The sequence below is a fragment of the Hermetia illucens genome, chromosome 3, assembly GCF_905115235.1.
Source record: "Hermetia illucens chromosome 3, iHerIll2.2.curated.20191125, whole genome shotgun sequence".
NCBI classification, from domain to species: Eukaryota; Metazoa; Arthropoda; class Insecta; order Diptera; family Stratiomyidae; genus Hermetia; species Hermetia illucens.
Genome location: NC_051851.1, coordinates 86,936,342 through 86,950,646, shown reverse-complemented (window position 1 = coordinate 86,950,646; position 14,305 = coordinate 86,936,342). Strand labels below are relative to the sequence as shown.

The following is a 14,305-nucleotide window of genomic DNA, read 5'->3' as shown; positions in this document are numbered from 1 at the left end:
CGACAGGGTTGGAATTGCTGCAAATGTCAGCAGTGATTGTAGAAGTGACGTGTGCATTGGTGTCGGTTTTTCACAACTCCCGCGTGTCCAGTTTATCGAAAAGATCTTTGTAATGGACCGCTCGAATAAGAGCGATCGCTTTCTTTGCTGCTCGATTGGAACTCTTGGAAATTTCCCAATGCTTTTTAAACGAGAAACTTATGGTAGTGGCGTTTCTTCTCATGGATCGAGTCGATTATCTCGGTCGGCCGCTTACCAGGCTTGGTGAGCACGAACGTTGCATAGGCCGCTTTGTGGATCGCTTTAACTTGTTTCCATGATTCGTCATTAATAATGGTTGGTAATCGCGGCACCTGCTGCCGTCTTCCTTTTCATCCACATAGCCATTAAGATCAATGCAACGTAATAACGATATAGTCATCGTCGGACCTTTACGTAAAGAAGTTACCAGAAAGCACCTTTTTCGGCACCAGTTCGACCTGTCGTTGGTGTATATGCGCTCAGCTCATAAAATGGGGCTTCATCAGCCTGTCATTAAATCGCTCGACTTCTTTAATGGCATTAGAGAAACCCTCAACGGTGGCGATGCCAACAGCATATTGAGTGTGTGGGCTACCGCGTTCGCATTCTATTCCGCAGCTTTAGGCACTACATCATCGAGTTTCTTGTGGACCGCAAATATCAATTCGTTGCCGTCGAAAGGAGCGAGTACTTCTATATTTTCAGTGACAGTACTAATATTTAGCGTGCAGACACGTATTTGTTTTGCTCGGACTAATTTACTTACGTCCTGACGCAGTCCATGCATCAAAAACCCGTACTTATTCCGGAGCCCGTCCTGCGACGACGACTGAAGTGAACGTCCTAACATTTCTCGAGTCAATACGATAATTTTGTTTTTAACGGTATTGAATGCATTTTCTTGGTACGTTTGTCGTGGAACCTGTCAACCAATTCGATATTCCTAAAAGCTGTCTGGCATCCTGACCTACTTTTTTTGTGGCATGAATTGCAATTGGCTTAGTTTGCGAACCACAGAAATATGTTCTGAATAAGTCATGAAAATTTCAAAGATAACGAAATCTTCCATAGATTCGGGCTGTAGTTTCGAGAAAAATGCATTTAAAAATTAGGATGATTATTAACCGTGAAACCTTAACCGTGTTCATAAACCTTCGGTTTTTTAAAACAAAACTTATGTAATGCTCTGGATTCAATTATTGCTCTTTTAGCAAGTTATTCGAATGTCCTTCGGGCCGGTCAATTCGGGCTTCATTATGACAATCGACATAAACCCAAACGAGTATAAATATCGAAAACTACTATTCTACACTACATATATCTACAATTGATACCAGGAAAAAAGATTAATTCCTCGGATCCGGCACACGGGGCGAACCCCTTAATGCAAGAGCTATTTGGTAGTGGTACTTATAGGGAGAATCGCCCTAAAACTTTCGGGAAATCCATTTTTAACTTTTTAACCTTATTAAAATTATTAAATTATTCAATGTCTGTTTGTCTGTCTGTCACACGCCTTTTCTCCAAAACGGCTAAACTGATCCGAACGAAATTCGGTGGACAGATGGGAACCATAAAATCCCACACATACAGCGGGTGACATAAATTTAGGTGGAGTTTAAAGGAGGGCTCCCCATACATGGAAAGGGGGGATTCAGACATTTTTCCCACCGGATATAGTCGTGTGGGTTATCAAATGAAAGGTCTCGATTTGTACTTTCCGAAGCTGACATCAGTTGGCTTGAATTGAACAGTACGTGAGTAAGGAGTCAAAATGTACGCACTTAAGTGAGACAGGACTCATTTTCGGAATCTGCCCAGCCTAAAAATCCAACAAAAATCATCGTTGTGCACCTAGATGAAATCTAGGCCTCAAAATATGTCCCATTCCGATATCTGGTCAAATAAACTTACTAATAGTATATTACCAACTTTTAGAAATTTACTGAAAAACCCCCTTAAAGTCATCCTAGGGCTTCCGAATTTCGTACCCGTATAGAGGACAATATATCGTGTATATGTTTTATGGAAATCTGACCATTAACGCCAAAGTTATAGCAGTTCAAACTGCTTGCAAAGCCATGCAAATAAGATGCTGACGTCATAATTAACGGGAATAGTTGACATTCGTGTGAAATATTAAAGTCGCATTTATGAAGAATCTACTTATCTGCAGCCCTTTTTAAGATTTTGTGTAAAACAATTATATGAAATCTAATGTTCAAGAGATGCCCCATTCCGATATCTGCCCAAATATTTACTAATAGTACATTATCAACTTTTAGAAATTGACTAAGAAACTCCCCTTAAGTTCATCCTGGGTGTACTAAATTTTGCACCGACATAGAAGACAGTCTCATACACATGCCAAGTTTCATGAAAATCCAAATATTAGTGGGAAAGTTATAGCAGTTCAAATTTATCAATTTCGTGCGAATTAACAGCATCCTAAGCCATACAAATAAGATGCTGACGTCATAATTAACGAGAATAATTGACATTCGAATGAAATATTAAAATTCCATTCAAGAAGAATCTAATTCTCCCTAGCCTTTTTTATATTTGATGTAGGTTACATTCTTGGCATTTGCTAATAATATTAAACTCAGAGTGTAAAACGCATGAGGTTGACTATTATCAATACAGGGGTTTCCATCAAATGATTAATTTAAATCGCTTTCTAAAAAGGAGAGGGCAATGGAATTAGCTAGCTATGTGGCACGGAGCTGTCGTGCACTCATCGCTCCTCACATCTTTTTCTTTTTCTTCAGCCTTTGTCGCGTTCATAAGCGGGGTCGGCTCGTCATTTTATTTTATCAAATGCCTGATTAGGATGTAATTGCAAGGCTTTTAAATCCCCATCCAGCGTGTAAAACCCCTGTTGTTTCGGCCGGGCTTTTGGTCGCTTACTATCGACTTCGATGTTCAGACCAATCTTGGTAAGTGAATTCTCGTTAGTGCAAATTACGTGAACCATCGAAAACGCCTCTCTTGCAGTTTCTCCATGATCGGTGCAAACCTATATCGATCGCGGATATTTTCATTTCAGAAGTGATCAAAACGTGTCACGCCACCAGTGCAATGCCACATCTTCGTTCCCATTACCGCAAGACGCCGTTAATTGTCTTTTATAATCGACCAACACTCAGAACTATAGAGTTGTGGAATGCCTCTTCAGCCAGGTTGCGTTAATTCGTGAAGCAATTTCATTACGCAGTTCTCCATTGGCTGATAGCATTGACTCGAGATATTTAAATGGCTGAGTTCTGGCAATGGCAGTAACCTGCCCTTCGAGATATTCAAATCGCTGTGTTGTGGCAATGGCAGTAACCTGCCCAGAACTGAGCGATTTCAATACCTCGGGTCAATGCTATAAGCCAATGGAGAACTACATTATGCTCCTCACATAGGGAAACATAATACCTTTTATACCTGAAGCGTCAAGGTTCCGGTTTCCCGACTTGTTTTTATCTGAACTATATCAGGTTGGAAAGTTTCACACACAAAAGCTCGAATTCTCTAGTCCCTTCCATTGCTGCATATGAGTCACGTTTTTCTGAAAACAACAATTTTTTTCAATTTCTTTTTATTTAAAACTACGCCATTTTCACAAAAATTATTTTAAAAAGAAAATCCTACGTAACTAACAGCATCTGATTTGACCCAAAAATGCATCTAATCTTATGGTTCAATTTTCCACCTGCTTACCAGGTGCATATAAACATAGTTCACCTGGAGCCAGGTTTCTCTGGCACTATTTTCATATCTATATTTCAAGCTTTTTTAGAAAGGATGCTTAGCAATGCCACTGTTAATACAACTAAGAACTAGTGTACATCGTACACAGGGGTAATTTTGCCTTTCTACCATATAATCATTTGTCAGCTAATTCGAAAATACTTGCAACCAAGTAAAAAAATTGTGCTTCCGAAATTGATAATGAATATAAAATCAATTTAATTTATGTTGCCTTTCTAATCAGTCTAGAGTTATGTTAATTCTCTAAAATCTCATAACGATACAGTTTGATGTAAGAAGACCATTAAATGCTTTCTTGTTTTGTTTCATCCCATTTAGTTTATTAATTAATTGAATTTAGCATTCAAATTGAACTCCTGAGGTGATTCGCGAATATTAAATTATATTCGACGTACATATGCATAGGAACTGTTATTAAAAGCGCATATACATTTACACAAAACACCACTTCAATAGTAACTGTTCAGCGCGAAATAGTAATATGAATCGGCAAAAGTGAAATTATTGTTTTTCTGGCTATACCTCAAATGGGCGTCGGATGTGCCGAGAAACGCCGGCCAATACAATGCTAATTGAAGTGAAACAGCGGAATTGTCAGATAACTCACTGTACACAAAAACTCGCCTTATGTTTCCGCATAAAATCGGTTTTGAAAGAAAATCTCTAGCCAATCTTTGGGTTAGTAGCGATATGCTTTTACTCTGCATATTGACTATGAATCGGATCGAAAACCACAACTTTTCATTGTTCAGAAATGACTTTCTTTTATTTCAGTTGTTTTTCCCTATTGTTGGGTGTAAGTGAAAATTTTCCGATCTTAGCAATGAGTTGAGACAACTGGGTCTTGTGAGAACTTAGCATTCGACATATGTTCACATATTCTAAACTTCAGCCTTGCCTGCCTGCGGAATGAATCATAGTCCCAAACCATTAGTACAAAATATGAACTTTGGGAAATGTTAAAAAACTCATTACAGTCCTCGTCAGAGATTTTTCAACTATTTTCCGGAGCACATTGTCAACATAATTTAGAATCATCAACTGCCCAAACGCAATTAGTAGAATGAAAAGCGTTTTCGATGTGGTCTGAAAAGTTTCCTGACCTCATTTCCAATACTCGATGTATCTAAGAATAAATCTGATAGAGTAGAATGGCTAATGTGCTATCTGGGTGCTATGCAGGGGGCAAGGCACCTTTCAGTCGGGACAGATGAATAGTCAGCGAGACGCCTAGTCAGCGAATCAGCTTCCCACTATCAAATAGTAAAGCATCTAGCAAGTCTAGCACCATTGCAAACACAGATTAGATTACACATTACGCATGGGATACTTTTAGTGTTATGGGAAGGAAGTGAATAAGGGAGGAGAGTGTAAATAAAACATGGGAAATTAATCGACTCGAGAGAATAGATACGATGATAGAACTCAAGCTGTTCTTGTCTTTATTTGGGAACGAGGTAAGTGCTCATGATTGAACGGTAGCGGATGCTTGAGTATCAAGTGAAAGTAGAAGTACTTTTTGCATTATTTTTCTATTGAAACAGAGAGCGAGGACGAAGGATCTATCATACTGTTAATATATAGATTAATATCTGAAAAGCTCAATTCAACACCTCTGTATATGCAACTTAAAGCAGTCTCTATAATGCGATTATAAGTCAGGTATCTGCCGTGTTTAACTGCGGCTGCTAATATTTGCCAACGGAACCAATAGATTTTTAATTCATAGTTCTAATCGAATGAAGATATGTGCTGCCATTGCCAAGGAAAGATTCAATGCAAATTAGATTTAAACAAAAGCAAAGTTGAGATCAATGCTAAATTTGTCTTGCATGCAGAAACATTTTCCTAAAAAAGAAACCAGGTCGACAGTCCTAATCATTAGGTTTCGTCATCATTTCGGCGAATTAGTCAAGTTTTTGCAGCAACTACCGGTTTTTATGGATAACGCGCTACATAATAATCAACCTTCAAAATATCATATCAACAACAATCATCGACGTGCTCAATCGTATTCATGTATTGGGTATACGAAAGAGTTTCAACGAATTTTCTGTAGGTGTTGAATATTATAATGAGAATATGAACTTGGAAGTGACAAGAAGCGTACATGCAGGTATTGCGAATTCGCTGTCAGGTTGATGTACGAAGTTCTATTCATGTGTAAACGAGTATTTTTCGGGTCATTTGGAAGCACGTTTTGTATCTAAGAGAAGGTTTGTGTATAGTTGTATCTTACCTTCTATTATCTATCTTCATTCGGAAATTATAGTGTTAAACACGTGATAAGTCACATACTAGATTTATGTCGATCGCCGTAATAAAGCTCGTATTTATCGGTCCGAATGACGTTCGAATGACTTCGCTAAAAGGACAAGAATTGCAGCCAAGGCCGTGCATGTGTTTCTTGAAGAAACCTAAGGTTTATGGACTAGGTATAGCAGATTAATGGTCAGTTAAAGTTTTATGGCTGAAAATCGCATTCTACTTTTTAAATGCGTTTTTCTCGAAACCGCATGTTGAAAATCGGCTGCCACCATAGCCTAAAGTCTATCCAACCGAATTCTTTGAAATTTTCAGGACTTATTCAAAACATATTTCTACGGTCCGCAAACTAGGATAATTACGATTCATTCAATATTTTTTTTTATTCATTGAAGAAGCCGTAAAAAACACCAAAATTCAAAAAAAAAGTTTAACACTGCACCAAAAATTTAACTTTTAATATTTTTTAATAATCCTAGTTTGCGGACTGTAGTTAAGTCTGTACGTTAAAATGCCGTTTACTTTTTTTCTCTAAGATGATCGCAGTGCCCTCTAGCGTGGCAGCAGAAAAACACCTTTTTTTGGAGATGGGTGACCATCCTGAAGGACTTTAATGTGCCTACATTGGCCCATCTCCATTGTTTCATTCTAAAATATTTAGCTCCGAGCTCCGCGGAGGATACTCTATTTTTCGCTCGGGCCGTATTACTTAAGCCCTCTGATTGCAATTAAATATTCCTCCTGTGTCGATTCATTGTCCCTTGTGTGTACTTCTACCTTATTTTCACCCATATGAAAAATTGTTTTCTGAACTCCTTGCTATCATGCGTTTCTCTCTTCCCTTTTTCAACTCCAACAATGGGCAAAAATCACCTAAATTCACTTTCCGCAAATACAATTCTCGACTTTTGGCGCTCTCAATACTGGCAATTCTCTTTGTCCCACTAAATCTCCCAGTCTACCAACTTTGCTCACCACAGTGCTTATTCCCCATGATACACTAATTTCTCTTTTGTGTTTTCCTCCTGGTCTTCTATCTCCGCAGCCAGTTGCGTTTTTAGTCACTCATCGCTTGTCTCTTTATTCCTTCCTTGGTCTAAATCCTCATGAGCTTGACATCGATATAAATTTGGTTTCTAACTTTTTCCTGGTTAACTGCAACCAACAGAGTTTCCTGCAAAAGTCTCGAAGAATGCTACTTTTCTCATCTTTGGAAATGCGGATCTATCCCTTTTATTAGCGGTAATACTATTTTAGTTGTGAAATATCGCCCTATCGCATCCCCTTCCTCCTGTTCCAAAATCTGCGAGAGATACATCAACAACTGGTTCATCGCGCACTTTGTTCACACCATTAGCGAAAGAGCGATATGGCTTTATGAAATATGTATCTGCTATTGCTAATTTATTCGAGTTTACTAACTTCGTTACTAAATATCTTAGCTCTCGGCACACGTTGTCTATCCCGATTTTTCATAAGCTTTTAATTTTGTCAGCCCTAACATCCTCTTCCCCAAACACTCTTTACATAACTTTCCCCTTTAATTATCAGAAGCCTCGCCTCCTGCTTTTCTAACAGATTCCGCCAAGTTTCTTTTCTTTTACTTTTCTCCTTCCTTTGAATTTATGCAAGGATCTATGCTAAGACTTCTATTATTTCTATTTTTTATTAATGACCTCCTCCATTTCCTCACCTGCCTGTACTTACTCTATGCAGACGACCTTAAATTACGATAAATAAAAAACACAAAACCGCATTGGTTCTCACATGTAGCTAGGAACGCCAGTGTCGAAGCTCCCATCGCGGAGCTTGATAACTACTTTCACTTCTTAATAACGAAATGAAGCAGATCCTGCAAAGCCGTACAGTTCGATTCTTTTAACCCTGTCTCTCTTAACAATAATAATCGTTGGCACAACAATCCATATTAGATCAGGGCCTTGAAGTGTGTTAGAGCACTTCTTTCAAGACCGTAACGGTGCACTACAGTAGACTGTAGGAGGCAATGTGGTCAGCATTGCGCTCGCCCGAGATTATTACCCTGATTCGACTCAGGTACTCATTCACAGCTGAGTTGACTGGTATCCGACGTCAAATCACGATACAAATTCCCCTGCACCAGTGAGATTTGAACCGCCACCTTCCGTACGAAAGCTTTGTGATCTAACCACTCAGCTATCCGGACATAGTTTTAAACGTAAAATACGTAATTGAAAATTTCATTTTCTATATATTGCTCCTTTATATAAAGAAATAAAAAGATGATTGAAATCACTTCATTTTCGCTAATAGCCCTCAAGAGCCAAAATTAAGATGATGCCCCTTACGTCTCGTCATGAAATCTATTATGATAAAATATGCTCATATAAATCAGCTAGGCCAATTTCTACTATTGACAAAATAATTTTCACCCGGGAACAGTCATAGAAGACGGATCTGACCCGACAAAATCTCGAACGAAGTACATATTACATCAGCTAGGTGTAATGCAAGGAAACCTATTTTCTCAGAATATCCGACGAGTGATTCGCTCTGGAATAATGTGACACAGAACAGTTGACAAGGAGTGCACTATTCTCGGAAAGACCTGGAGGAAACTGAAGCATACTTTGGCGAGTCGGACGCCATGGTACTATAAAGTGAATGGAATGCAACAATTCGATAAAAAGTTTTAGTGAATAAGACATGAATGAATCGATAAGTTAAGACTTTCATGAAACATTCTACAGATTTTGAGATTTCAGTAAAATTTCCAAGATGCTTTACGTAGTTGTATTTTAAAAATGAAAGCATCATTTGAGGAGAATCTTAAACATTTAAAACCTAACTAAAGTTTGATAAAGGTGTGTTATCGAAAAATTGATAGAAAAGTGTTCATGGTTTCCCAAATGAAGATTATCATAAAACACATGATCACCATATGACATACCAAACTCAAAATATATATATAAATCGTTACATGGGAATGATTGCTCATCATTTAATCATGGAGAAATAACATTAATGGAACTCACTAAAAGGGGGTTGAGCAACAAAAAATATATCTTTGAACTTGACCATTTAATATTTCAACTTCTTCTGAAACGTTCAACTTTGAAACCACTTTTGCAGTGTGAATCAACCAACACGTATAGTTTGGGCCATGCCAACCATTGTGTTCTTCTATTCTCCTCAGAATGACTGGAATTAACCATTGTCTATTCGTGTGCAATTATCAATTCCCAAGTCGTAAAGATGAAAGCACGTAATTTTCATTAAGAAATACCGCCTGTAGGTGTTGACAGTTATTCTATCTGCGATTTGTCTTAATCTTCTCAATTTCTACTACATTATTTCGAAATGGTGTAACTTTAGACTGTAACAAGGCTAGCAATTAGACTTAGCAAGAGGTTATTGACTTTGCAGGAGTTGTTGTTTTTCTTTTGCAACTGGTCTTGATTGAATATTACAAGGAAATATCATATGAGATAAAATACAATTGAAATTATTGCTGCTTTCGTTTTAATTGTAATTGGCGCTGTTTATTGATGTGGGCGCAGAATTTCTTTATATGGAGATTGTCCGTTTTTCTCCAAGGTTTTCGCTAATCCAAAAAGTGTGCGGTGTCGTAAGGTTCATTCATATTAAGCATTCATTATAATTCTGTTAATTTTATATGTGTGAATTCAATGGAATGGATGAATTCGTTGTTTACGGTTTTACGATTCATTCGAAATTATGTTATTTTGTTAGTTTTTCTTTTGTCTTCTGTTTGTATTTATAACGTTTCGTAGAGCCATTGTTATAGAGTTTTTTTTTATGACATATGAAATAATGCCTATATTACACTTCTTAGTAATTTCTCCCTCAATCAATCAATGCTAATTATTTTGTTCTTTTTATTCAAGCTGAATAAGAAAACCAATATAGACACAGTCAGCATTCTGAATTTCAGGTTTTTACTTTCATTTTAAGCCCATATTTATTGGTGTATGTTTTCCTAACTAGAGCGTTTAAATAACGAAAAGGATTTCCAGTGTTACCGATCGTTTCATGATTTTCCAGGATCTTGTTAACCTAGTTTCTCAGTTTCCATTTGTCTCTCATAAGTATTAAATATCTAAGTAGTTTATTTACTAAACGCTTTTACTTGCTTTTTTTACTAGCCAGTTCAAAAAGGTGGTATATGGAGTCCCTACTACATGTGACTGCCAAAATTCAAGTGTCTTGATTTGGATTTTAAAATCCAAATATCGATCATTACGACGAAAATACGGCGAGCTGCAAAGTAGAAGTAGAAGAACAAATACACGGTTCGATCGTACATGAGAAGAAAGAAGTTTAGGGGTATAAGGAATCACAAAAGTTTGTTTTGATGTAAGAAGGAATATTAATCAAACCAATTACAAGGTGCACATTACAGTAGGTTGCAGAGGCCTCCTGTAGGCTCTGAAACCAGCGGACACTCTAAACCCCATTAAATTAAACCTAGAGTTATTTAGGAATACTTCACTAAATAACTCATCATTTTGTACCTGGCAACAGAGAAATAGAGATAGAACAATAAATTTGAAGGGTTAGATAACGCGCGGTGAGGATAATAATTCTTCTTGCTACATGAGGTCTTCTAATTTCGTTTTCTTAACCAGTATCTGCCATATCGGATTCGGTGATGGGATCCTGGATGGAAACGTGTCAATGCATTCTTCAATCGTGGTAAAGAAATTATTACCGAAAGAAATGGCTAAAGTCTTAAAACATATCTAAAAGGTCACCAGATTTGGTTCTACTGACCTTCATGCTTTTCCCAAAATTGTAAGCGGCTTTAAAGTGCGAGTATTTTTAAGTTGTTAAGTCAATTCGAAGGACTTTGACTGATTGTCCTGAACACTTGTTCGTAGTATTTCCAAAAAACTATTAAGTTTATGGGCAGAGACAGATATCTGTAAAAATTAAATCATTTTAATTATTCGGACGATCCTACCTACTTAAAAGATAAAGCGACGCTGGTGGTGGTGGCCGGTAGTAGGTTAGTGAGAGAATCCATCGAGAACCTTCCCCCACAACATCGAACATGTATGCAGAATGGTGTATTGGCGTGCCGATCAGAACTATCAAGTACTGTCTACGATTTATACCGGCAAACCGGACATGTTCCCATGATCAGCTCATGCTTGTATGCAATGTTTTGAAGAATCACATACATCATTGAGTCCGTTCGTGAATTGCACCGGTGCCATTGCAGTGCAGAAATGAGGTGATCCAACGTCTCTAACGCCAAACCATACTTTCTACAATGGTCGTTCTTCAGCCGCTCTTTCATTATGAGCTTTTTATAAACTCGGATGGTTACCACACCGTCTTTAATGGCACACATAAATCCTTCCGTATCAGCAAAGAGCTCCCCAACACACAGCCATCTGTTCGACATATGACTGCCACAGATAATTCACGTGTTTAACGGGCATTGCCTTCGACTTCCATTCATCAATCCGTTCTTGGTCTGACTTCAACCTACTCAGAGGATTAATCCTTCAAGTTAAGTGGAGTGAACCCGCAGTCTGCCTTACAAACAGCCGGATGCAGGGATTCGCCTGCTCTTGCTATACAAATAAACGTGTAGCGACTCGAGTTGGCGCTGATGTTGTGTCGCCTCGTCAATCACGCCCCTGCCTCTGATGTCACGAGGCAGGTTCATCCGCTCCACGGCAGAATTTGGATGATGCATTCGGAATTTGCGCATAGTAGTCCGTATCAGATAACCAACTCGAGCATGGGTTCCTTACAGAATCATCATCATCAACGGCGCAACAACCGGTATCCTGTCTAGGCCTGCCTTAATAAGGAACTCCAGACATCCCGGTTTCGCGCCGAGGTCCACCAATTCGATATCCCCAAAAGCTGTCTGGCGTCCTGGCCTACGCCATCGCTCCATCTTCCTTACAGAATGCCTAGGTACTTATAGAAGTCTATTTCGGTCATTGCTTGGAGTTCGGATTCCAATGTTATATCCCATCTTTGGCCTCTAGTTGCCTGTCCTAGAACTACCGCGTCGACAATGCTGCTCTTTGGAAACCCTTGACCCAAGTCGGCAGATCTTCTGCTCCTCGGACAGAATGTTGTTGCTCTCGAGGTGTGCATTCCATTAATAAGGGGATTTGTGGAGGGTTGGTAAGGAAGTAAGCCGCAGTAAGAAAAAGTAGAAATTCCTCTGGCCGACTAATGATCTGATTTATGCTACGTGCCAACCTTATCCAGACTAGGACCCCTCCAGTTCTTCGAGCTGTTTATGGCTCGTCGAACCTCCTCTTCGGTAACATTCGCAAAATTCATGCCAGGCGAATAACATTGCGGGTGCCTTCAGCAGTTATCCATTCAGCATGCTGCGCGGGTAATATTCTTTGGCTTATGTCACCGAGAATTGTACTGTCTGGTCGCTCTGTTAGAATGCTTTGAGAGATCTGAAGAAATTCTGCTGGTTCCTCGCGTACGTTGCACTCTAAATACGCCTGGCGTGACTTTCGCCATACCGTCGTAACCGACTGTATACGATAGAATGTTTCTGCTTTAGCGTATCCAGAATTTCAACTACGGGTGTGTCACGGGGGAGTCAGCCTAGCAATGTCCCGCCGTAATGAATCCTACTGACGTCTAGACAAATTTTCCATGGTGGATCTTTTCGGTCACTCATACTAGTATCGAGCGAATCTTCTGTCTGCAATCTGACAACCGCAACTGCCCCACAATACACAAGTGATTGTATGTTAGTTGCAGCAGTAACATATCCGCACATAGTCGAGATGCTATCTCATATTAATTTGAGGTAGAATTCTCGGAGTTGCTGCAGATGCATAGAGCCTGGGAATACCTGGCCTATGCAAAGGATTCATTTCCGAGAATTCTTTGGAATTCTTTCCGAACCTCAGCGGAGATTTCAGATGGACGGTGAAAAAATGTGCTCCGGCGAGTACTGAAACGGTTGTCGATGCCGTCGCCTTTACCCCATCGACTTTTAGTCATCAGTTTCCGCGTTGATCTCAAGTCGAACACGTTCCTTGATGCCGGCCTGAACAGTGTCCAATTATCGCGAGACGACATTCATTCTTTTAGATGAGCGAACGACACAGTCATAAATTTCCCCCTACGTTTGGACAAGTTGCCCGATATCAGGTATGGTATGAGACGCTAGGAACTCATCATCTGATACAGCAATGCAAAAGGCGCTGAACGTTTAATGTTCCTTATGACGGTGCCCATAATAAGAACAGAAAAGAGTGGTAAGAAGGCGTTTTTTTGATGGACACCAATAGGAAAACGAAGTGGTTTCAGTTGGATCATGATAAAGCAATTTAACCCATCGTAAGAGACCAGATGATCGGATGAGTTTCTGTGGCACATGGTAAATTTCTTTCTCTAGATCCAAAAATGCAATGTAGAGAGAGAGAATTTCTCTCTTTGTTTCGCAGTTCTTAACTAACCCCGAAGACGTTTGCGAAGAATGCGTTCAAAAATCTTCATGGTATCGGACAGCATACAATCAAATCAACCTCAGCACCGCTCGAAACAGCGAAAAGAGCACCGTGACTGCTGAACTAAATCTCATCGTTAGAACACCAACAATAAAAACCCACTTAATTGGAATAGCTATCCCACTTGCCACCTCTTCAACCATAGATAAACTTCGCAAAGCAATTCCCTCACGCATCAGCCCAACTTGGCTGAAGTTCCGATCCATTGGCGTGGCGTTCCTTGTAATCGGCACATTAGCAAATGCTACAAATCCAAAATTTGCAGCAGTGTCGTCTAGCTTGTCGCACTCAATTGTTCTGAGCGCTGGACGACTGGCAAAGACAATGAATGGCACTTCGCGGCAAAAATGTTGCTCTGAATCAGTGACGTAACACGATATGATCACATACGAATTGCAAACATCGTGAATGATTTACGAGAGACGCGCCTAGCCTACTACTTACAATGGGCATCATAAAGGCATTGCCACTTCCTGCTCGAAATCCTAGGAGATATGTTCTAACTTGGACAGTAATATAATTACATACATATACGTTTCCTGTTCCTGTCATTTAATTTTCAATGAAAGTGTGCGTCAGCTTAATACTATGCTAGTGATAAACCTAAAGCAGTAGGAGAAGCACAAAGATCAAAATAAATATTCTTGGGACAGTCGTAATTCGAACCAGGAGCAACGGGATCGACAGGCAAGATAAACTAGTGATCGATCCGACGGGGAGCATTCAATTCTAAGAAATTTCAAGGATTTAGA

At 39.3% G+C, this 14,305-nt stretch overlaps 1 protein-coding gene across 8 annotated transcripts in view; it reads left to right on the top strand.

Moving 5' to 3' along the window:
- The window catches only part of LOC119650882 (F-actin-monooxygenase Mical), a 214,732-nt gene that overhangs the window by 141,904 nt on the left and 58,523 nt on the right, over nt 1-14,305 (top strand). The gene's annotated exons all lie outside the window — the stretch shown is intronic.